Raw genomic sequence first — 8,761 nt, 5'->3', positions numbered from 1 at the left:
ACATTCCCAGTTTGCAGGCCATTGACTCTCCTGGTGAATGCTAACTTCTGAAAAGCAGTGGGCAACACTGAGCCCAGAGAGAAGGAGCTTGAACACATCTGTCCATCCAGCCTCCCTTCAATATTTTACTAAGTAAAGAAGGTCGTTAGAGAGAAAGCTTATCTATTAGCATTTATACTAGTCCTGCCCTACACCCAAGCCATTTCCCCCTTTCTGGATGGCTGCAGTGGCCTCCTAGATGATCTTTTGTTTCTAGTCTTAAATCCTATAACAGTTACAATGATCTTAAACCGTTGTAAATTAGATCATGTGCTCAAGTTCATACCCCCTCCAATGGGTTCCCGCAACAGCTAATAGAAAACCCAGAAGCATCCCAAGGTTCACGAAGACCTGGAGTATCTTTCTACCTCTGTAACTTCTCCATCTGCTTGCCCACTACACTGCCTCCTTTGCATACACTGTCTCTCTTCCTTTTGAAGCTCTTCCAAAACTTCATTTATGAATCACATTGCAGCTGACTTTTTCAGACTAGATGGAAACCATTTATGCACTGCCCTTGTCATGGTGTCCATATTCACATTCATCATGTGTGGCCATGTCTCTGCACCTGCAGAACCAGCATGTGTCTGCACCATCCGAGCGACCTGCAGATCTCTCCGAGAAGTGAGTGGGATTCCCCCACCACCCACTTTTCTGTCACTACCCAGTCTCATCTCAGTCTCCCCAGACTCGCCTATCAGTAAAAGATCCAGTCTTCCCCAGCTCCCCCTGTCTGGCTTTTTGGTTTTCCCTATTTGGAGCTATGTATAGGTCTGGAACCTCCATGAACCAGCTTTAAAATACAGGAGGATTTTACTGCGAGGAACTTCTTTTAAGTCAGAAAGGGAGTGAGGGAAAGCAGGACGGGTGGGCAGACAGCATACACGGTGCAGTTCTATCCTGAAGGGAGAGAAGATCTACTGGAAGCACCCAAGGTCACTTTGCAGTCTAGGCAGCATGGAGGATTCCATGTAAATGTGGCTATGGATTTCAAAACACAGTGCCTAGAACCCTTAGCCAGATGTCACCTTTCTGAAGTCCCTCAGCCTTGGTCAATGTGAGTTCAAACCCATACTTTTTCTAGACTCCACAGAAGTATTCATCCTGTCTGAAGGATGCTACTCTCAACTCACCCTCCACGTTTCTTCCTCATGTCTGCCGTCTCCCCACCCCTTGAGGGACAGGAACCATCGATTCTCCCTGTCTCACTCAGTGTCTAATTCATCCTTTAAAAACAAGGGCATCTCACATAGCCCGGGCTGCCTTGAACTAGAGGTGCTCCTGCTTCAGCCTTCCAGCTGCTGGGATTGCAGGTGTGTGCCATCAGACCCAACTCACTCAAGCTCTTCCATCTCTAAGACAGCAAGCCTTCTGGACTCTTGTCCTTTCTTGTGGTATTCTCCTGCAACCAAGTCAGCCATGGTTCCCAGTGACTTTCTGTTGGCCACATTCAAAGGACATGTTTGGCTCTTTGGTGTCTCTTGGTTGTGACTTGAACTTTGTCTCCTCTTCCCCAGGTTGTTACATCTCGACAACTGACTTCTATGCATAGCTTCTCAGGCAGTGACTAACCCACTGGATGCCACAGAATAACCAGTTCACAGCTCCTCCAGCTCACCTATCCTACACTCAGTTCAGTGGCTCTTCAGTGTCTCCTCTACCCAACCACTCATTGGAACACATCCTCATGTTAGAGAAGAGGTATCATCACCAATGAACACTCACAACCCAGAAGAACATCAACTCTAGTCAAGGACATTGCCCTTTAAGTCCAACTGTCCAAGGTCAAATGGCTAACAGGTGACTAAGGAAGGAAGAACTTCTCTGAGTCATGGTTCCTCATCAGAACCATGAGTGGAAAAAATGGTCCCCAATTCAGGAGTCATGATAAGACCCTAATGACAGTGGGCGTGTAGTGCTTAGCTCAGTGCTCAATAAATGTGGCCTATGGTGACACACACGGTCAAGCAGTTCTTTTTCCTCACGCACAGTAGGCAGCAGTCACCAAATCCCAACACAACTACCTTCCCCACACACTTCTTCATATCCATAATGAATTCTTGTTTATGAATATCAGCGGTTCTCATCCTGTTGGTTGTGACTCTTCGTAGGTCAAATGAGCCTTTCAAGGGGACCACCTAAGACCATTGGAAAACACAGATATTTGCATTATACTTTATAGCGGTTGCAAAATTACAGTTATGAAGTAGCAATGAAAACAGTTCTATGGTTAGTGTGGGGGGGTCAGCAGAATGTGAGGAACTGTATTAAACGGTTGCAGCTTTAGGGAGGTTGAGGAACACTGATAGTCTTTTTGTGTAAGACTATTCTAGCAAACTACTTCTGTTTGCTCTCAAATGCTCAAATCCAGCCTTCACATAGCAATCATGGGAAGATCTACCACTGCACACATTTGACTGTGTCCCAATCTCTAGCTGCATCCCACCATCCTCAGGTAGTATTAAGTCCACTAGGCACTTAGTCCCTGCCCTTAGGAAATTTGGAGTCCATCAAGAAAGGCATAATCTTGGGGGAGGGATTGGGAGGAGTGGAAGGAGGGGAAACTACAGCCAGGATGTAAAGTATGAGAGAAGAAGAAAAGAAAGCTCTAAGTCAAAAGTAATACAAGCTAAACTGTTAGAAAACAAATTCTACTTTGTGTTTTATTTGCTATGATCCCTCTTATAGGTAGTCAATTGTAAATAGCTGAGGGCTGGGGTCAAGAAACCTCCCAGGGCTTTTCTTCCTTAAAAAACCGGTTAAAAGTTCATACTATTTGTGGTGATTTGAATGAGAATGGCCTTCATGGGCTCATGTGTTTGAATACTTGGTCCCCAAATGGTGAACTGTTTGGGAAGGGCTAGAAGGTGTGGCCTTGTTGGAGGAGGCAATGGGGGTACACTCTGAGGTTGCAAAAGACAACATTTCAAGTTAGTTCTTTCCACTTTCTACTTATGGATCAAGGCATGAGCACTCAGCTGTTCCTGTGGTCATGCCTTTACTCCACCATTCTGGACTCTAAGCCTCTGAAACCATATTCCAAATTAAATGCTTCCTTCTGTGTTCTTGGTCTTGGTCATGGCATTTTGTTGCAGCAATAAGAAAGTAACTGAGACACCATTCTTGCAGAGGACCCAAGTTTTGTTCTCAGCACCCATGTCTGGCATGGTGGATCTAATTCTGGTGGATCTGATGCTGCCTTCTGGCTACCAAGAGCATGTGCACACACACATACTTACAGAAACACAGAAATTGTTTAAAAGGCTAGCTACATAAGTGGCTGCATACATGCATATAACTTAAGTGTCAATTGCCTCAAATCTTTTAAGGCCATCCTTCCACCTATATCCATAAATAACTGAGTCTCCACCGCACACAGGAAGAAAATTTGTCTCAGCAATGATTCTCTCCATTAGCCTCTAAATGTCAGAAGAGCACAGACCTCATTCTGAAGACAAACTTTTAAAATGTAATTTTTAAAAGATTTATTCATTTATTTTACCTGTATGAGTGTACTGTTGCTGTCTTCAGACACACCAGAGAGGGCATCGATCCCAATTGCAGATGGTTGTGAGCCACCATATGGTTGCTGGGAATTGAACTCAGGACCTCTGGAAGAGCAATTGGTGCTCTTAACCGCTGAGCCATCTCTCCAGCCCAACGATAAACTTTCAAATAATACATTACAGCTCCTGGGAGAAAACTTGCATCTTTGCTCTTAATCACAGGGTGGAATCATATATACTTCAGTCAAACTCCAGAAGCATCTTACTCCCTAGTCATGGGTATCTCTGCTCCCATGGCTGTGAACATCTGTGAACAAATTTTTGTGTAGGTTAATGCTTTCAATTCTCTTGGGTGGTTATCTAGGAGTAGAATTACTGATCGCATAGTAACTATATATTTAAGAAAATGCTAGACTGTTTGAGGGCCTCTGGTTCCTAAATGTGGCCTTATACTGGAATCCCCAGTGTAGCCGTTCAAAGGACTGGTTGTTAAATCCGACCTTCAGACGTTCTGAAGTGGCCTACCTGTTCATTCTGTGGCCTAGGTAAAAAGCTTGGAGACTCTCCAGCTGATTTTTCCCCATCCTGGCTCAGCAGCTTCTGCTGTAGGCCTGAGAGACCCAAAGACTGTGTCATTGGTCAATAATTCCTGCACTTAACCTTCCAAGACAGGATTTTCAACCCAGTTTGAGCTTATGTCCTGATACACTTGTTTTAAAAAATAAATTAATTAAATTAAGTAAAAAAATCAAACCTAGCCATAGGTTCTTCCTTTGGTGATGCCCTCCTTCTTGGGAGTGAGGGAGGCCTGGGATCTAAACACGTTGGCCATGTTTTACACAGGCAAATTAGAGGCAATATCTTGGGTTTTTCTCGAAAAATGGTCCTAGACAAACACTAACAGCATTGCCCAAAACGTGTAAGAGATGTAAATTCGACCAAATAACTCAGACCCCGTATCTCAGAAGTTCTGCGGTGACACAGATTTATAGTGTAAAAGCAACAGGCAATGAGTAGGAATCCTTCTTCTGAAGTTTCCTTGTAGCTACTTCTAAAAGGTTCCTGGAAAAGCTGGCTTAAGTGGAAAGCTCTCAGAAGACATTGTGGGTGAGGGGTAGAAGGTGACAGAGATCAATCAGCTCACTCGGGATGGCACAGCTGGGGTCCAGAAACTCAGTGACATGCTTTCCTCCTTTAAGCAAACTAATTTAGAAGTCCACCATTAAAGTTCCAGCCTCGGGTATTATATCCCCTAGACAGGTCTCTCGGCTTTAACTGTGCCCCAGAACATCTGGAAGACACACTGTTTCACAGCCATTGTTCCCACCTTCTGACAGCAGGTCTGAGATGACACCCCACGTGTGTACCAGGCCCTCAAGTGATGCTGCCATGCTAAGACTTGGGACCACACTTGGGCACCGGGCTCAGGCAGCCTCTTTCTGCCTGTCACCACCACACAGATCATGGATGGCTACAAAGGAACATGAAACCTAAGGGAGCAACCCTGTAGACAGAGCTCTCTCCATGCAGGTAACTGAGACCTAGCCCAGCTGCCTGGCCATGGGGAGAGCAGAAGAAAAGTGTGTCCCGAAGTTTCTGGACCCCAGCTGTGCCATCCCGAGTGAGCTGCTTGATCTCTGTCACCTACCCCTCACCCACAATGTCTTCTGAGAGCTTTCCACTTAAGCCAGCTTTTCCAGGAACCTTTTAAAAGTAGCTACAAGGAAACTTCAGAAGAAGGATTCCTACTCATCGCCTGCTGCTTTTACACTATAAATCACGTCATTGATAAGTTTTGATCCTACATTGGTACATAGTGGTACCAATAGTACATGGTAGTGCATTTCATAAAGACATTTTCAAATGTATGTCATATACTTTGGCTGAATTCACTTCTGTACCTCCTCCCCTTTCTTCCTTCTCGCCAGGGCCTTTCCTTCCCCCCAATCTCACTTCTAAGTTCTTACATGTATGTATAACATCATTTGATATCTCTACTTTCATGTTTATATATGTGAAGTGTGAGTGTGTGTTTGGGGGTACTCCCATGTGTTTGTCTCTGGATGTCTGTGAGTGTATATGTTTATGTATCTATATAAAATCTAGGATTCACAAATGAGTAAACACAGGCAAAATCTGCCTTTTTAAGTTTAAGTGATGAAATTTCTCTAATCAAAATCATGGAACTTTATCTTAGAAAGGAGCAGGAAAACTGAGGTCAAAGGAAAAAACTTATAAAGAAATACTGCGCTTTCCAATCAAAGCTTTTAGTTGTTCAGATCATTAGGGAGGAGTGCCCTCTGCCGGAACATGTGGGTTATTGCAACAGGCACTGTGTGCTACTCTGGAATCCAGATTTAAGACTGTAATTGGAAAGGTCCCCTGTGGCTGCCACCTTTACCCTCCTCAATCCAGGGCTCCAGACACCACACCTATGGCATTTCCTCGGTGTGACAACAGGAGAGCAGGGAAGTCAGAAACTATCCTGCTTCCTGCCCTGGTCCTTCTTCATCTTCCACCTCAGCACACCTGCCTATGAGACCTTAAACATCAACTCTGGAGTCTCCATCTTCTTATCCATGACATGGTGGCCCCAGATTGCATGTTGAGGTGTTCTGGGGGAACCTCAGAAGTGCCTCGAGTGACATTGTTAAAAGACAGCGAAGAGGGTGTAGAGAGAAGCTACTGTGCAGGAGCTCACTCTACTTCCATAAGATGAAGTTCACTCCATCTACATCAGACTGGGGTTTCACTGGGGGGTCGATGGTTGTTGAGGGGTTTTTTGTTTGTTTGTTTAGTTGGGTGGGTGGGTGGCTGGGTGGGATTTTTTTTGGTGGGTTTTGATTTTTCAGTTACAGTCCCTGATGTTGAAACAGGTTTTCTTGTAGCTCAGATTGTCCTTCAACTCTTGATGCTCTCACCTCTACCTCCAAGTGCTGGACTTGGAGGTGTGTGTATGACACATTCTCCAAGGTTGGTTCTTTCAGGGGTTGCTGTGTTTTCGTTGTAATCCACATCTGTTTTGAGAAGTCCTTCTATGGGAGATAAGAACAATCCACCATCATTCACCTGGGGAACCGACAGGCTTACCACAGAGTGTGAGCAAGCTGTGTGGGTTACCCCAAAACAGTAGTACTGGAAAGTCTTCTGCAGCATTGATGATGGCATTCCCATAGCCCCAAAGAAAACTGGGGCTCCCACTTCCCTAGCCAATATTTCTGGCACCTAAGACTTGAAGTCTCTGAGGCTGCAGGCAGTTAAGGCAAGTTTGAATACTAATGGCTAGGAAGAGTGGCTGGCAGCCCTGGTTGGGTACCAGAGGACCTGCAGGACTTCTGTCTGGTCAACAGTCACCATGCTAGAGCTTCAGGCACAAGTGGTTAGGTGAAAGTGGCAGCTCTTTGCTCAAAGGAGCACCTAATTGCATAGCTATGGTCTATTGTAAACTAATCCAGTACAGGTGCGTACCATGCGATGACCTAATCAAGCATTTTCCTTCCTCGGGCATCAATTATCCTTGTGCTGGTGACCTTTGAACTTCTAGTTATCTTGTAATGCATCATAGATTATTCTAGATGTTAGTTACTCTCCTCCTACCTAGCCTCCTACCTTCCCGTCTCCCTGCCTAACTCGTTTTATTCATAGATGCTTCCCAACTTATGATTCAGCCATCTTCTAAACCTGGCAGCGTACTGAACAGCACAGGTGGCCTGTCCCATCTTACCTCAACACCTGTGTTAGCCTAGCGATATTTAGTTGTCTGACACGCCTTCCCAATGTAAAGTGTTCACTGTCTCATTGTATGGGACACTTTTGCACCATATAAAGCCACAGATCACTTAGTATTGCATGGATTGATACTAAAAAAGGAAAGACTTTTCTCTCCAAAACCATTCAGAAGATGACATCTAAGATCTTTCTCTGATGCCTGTCCTACGCTCCCCTCCTCCCTGTTTTTCAAGCTGTGCTGTGGAGAACAGTGAGAGCAAGGGTGACCTAGTTCTTCCAATGAGCTGCAGTCCGTTGCTCAGTGTGCTGACGACACTGGCTCCCTCCAAAATCCATTTCCTAATAAGCTCAATAACTGTCATATACCCGGGGTAGCTCTGCATCTTCTGTGAAGAAACTGGTTCAACCGAATCCAAGCTCGTGGGAGCTGGTCAGGAAGACTTGTGACTATACCCTGTTCAGGGGAAGCTGACACAGTCCTTTGAAAAACATTTCTAAAGTTTCACATATAAGATGGGAACCCCCAGGAATGGGGAGGAGGTTCAGTAGATGTTCACACTTAAAACCTAAGACCCCAGGAACAGGGAGATGATTCAGAGGATACAGTGCTTGCCATACAAGCATGGAAACTAGAGTTCAAATACCAGCACCCATGTAAATGTCGGGCAGGTGTGAGGGCACATCTCAATTCCCACAAGGTGTCAAGAGAGAACAACTCCTGGGAGTTGTACACAAGTGTATGCATGCACACACACACACACACACACACACACACACACACACACACATTTAAGCCCTTTGTTGGGTGCTACTCAATGGTAGAGTACCTGCCTAGAACACACAAAGCATTGAGCTCAGTTTCCAGCACCAAAAGAAAGTAAGAGGTCCAACTAATAGCGACCCGCATTCTAGACACTGTGAAGCTGGGTTCTGCTGGGTTCGTAAGACGGGTGAGAATTTTAAATTCTCGGTAGGCCTAGTAGAATTCTTTGAATCAACAATAGCTCCTGGGAAAAACCCACTTTTCATATACTTGAGAGGCCCCAGGCTCAGTGCTCAGGAATGAACTAAGCTAGCATCATAGATTCATGATTAATTGTAAACTACCAGATAATTCCTTGGGTTTTTGGAAAGCACCAAATAATTTTCAGGGCACTTCACATGAGCCCCTCCAGGCAAGCACCTCAAAAACCAACAGATCCAGGACTGTAAACCCGCTCAAAGGCCACTGGCCAGGGAAGTCATAGGCCCTAGTTGGGAACTCATTTTCAGTGTTTAGATGAGTTGTCATGGTAAAAAGCTGCAGTCTGAATATCAATGTTTATACTTATAGACAGACACTCCTCGAATTCCTAATCAGAGAAGCTCATCTTTTTGGTGAATGCAGAGACTTACAACTCAAGATGCTTAAAATATATGATGGCTGGGCACTCAGCCCTACACAAGACCTTTACACAACCCCTCTAGTGTTCAGGGAACACTCAGAA

Source organism: Micromys minutus (genome assembly GCF_963924665.1).
Source record: "Micromys minutus genome assembly, chromosome: 3".
NCBI lineage: Eukaryota > Metazoa > Chordata > Mammalia > Rodentia > Muridae > Micromys > Micromys minutus.
This window is presented reverse-complemented; position numbering follows the sequence as displayed.